Below are 1,189 nucleotides of genomic sequence, written 5' to 3' on the forward strand. Positions count from 1 at the left end.
ATTCCATGGTGTCTGCCACATAGGTACTAAATAATTTTTATATTTTTTGAAAGAGTAAATATGTTCTAAGAGGAAACAATTTTGTGGCTTTGAAGGTTTTTGAATAAGAATATCTAATTTGCTTGTTATCCTTAGCAAAATAAAAGAAATACAAAATAAGGACACTACAACATTAGTTGTGAAATAAATACCACTCGAAAAACTCAAGGCATTTAATGCATTTTTAATGTTTAATCCTTGCCAGCTTTGTAGTCAATACAAAAGATAGGATTTTTTTTTTGATAAGAGAAAACCATAACTATTACCCTGTTGAATCCCTGACAGGTATATGGATATTAAAATATTATACACATAAACATTCAAATTAAATCTAAGATTGAGAAAAGCATAGCTTATCTAATGATTAGTTTATTGCCTATGTCATTCTAAAAGCTATTTAAGATATTAATTTATTATAAATCTATCTAGATTTATGAATCTGATGTTTGCATTTCATGGTGTAGGTTTTAACAGTAAAAGACACTTACGGAGTGTTTAAGAGATCCAATGCACAAAAATACTCACCCTAACAGGGTGAATTCCATACCCCAAAGAAGCATTACATAAAAGCAAGTAGATATAATTAGTTCTGACATCACCAATTTCACATGACCTACATTTTAAAAGTACCTCAGTGGGTAACATGCTTTGAAGACAGAGATTATATTTCCTAAAAAGCTACCATGGCAACTGATTTTCTGCTACGCAGAATAGATTTTATATATTTACAGAGTTGTTTTCTAAGGAGTGTCCAATTTTTAAAAATTACAACCCAGTTTATCATCATATCTGAGATGTAAACAGATTTATCCATACAGTTGTACTGACAAAACTATTGAGGTATAAAGTAGTAAAATGCTTTGCCTACATTTTGTGAAATTTGGTGAAAAGATTCAACTCTGGATTTCAAATTTACTCACTAAAAAGTGTTCTTTGTGTGTGCATGTGAAAAGTGTCAAGCTTCATGTAACAGAAGCACAAAGAGTGGTTATATAAAGCTTCTGTCTTCAGGTGTTTTCACGTGATCAAACAAGCCAATATTCCACTCTATAGAGCAAGGATTGTTACTAAATTCATCCAAGTGACTTATTTTTAATGCAGTTTTAAATGCTAATATTTTGGACATAATTGCTAACATGTACAACTGAAT

The sequence above is a fragment of the Propithecus coquereli genome, unplaced genomic scaffold, assembly GCF_000956105.1.
Source record: "Propithecus coquereli isolate 6110/MARCELLA unplaced genomic scaffold, Pcoq_1.0 Scaffold17, whole genome shotgun sequence".
Taxonomy (NCBI): domain Eukaryota; kingdom Metazoa; phylum Chordata; class Mammalia; order Primates; family Indriidae; genus Propithecus; species Propithecus coquereli.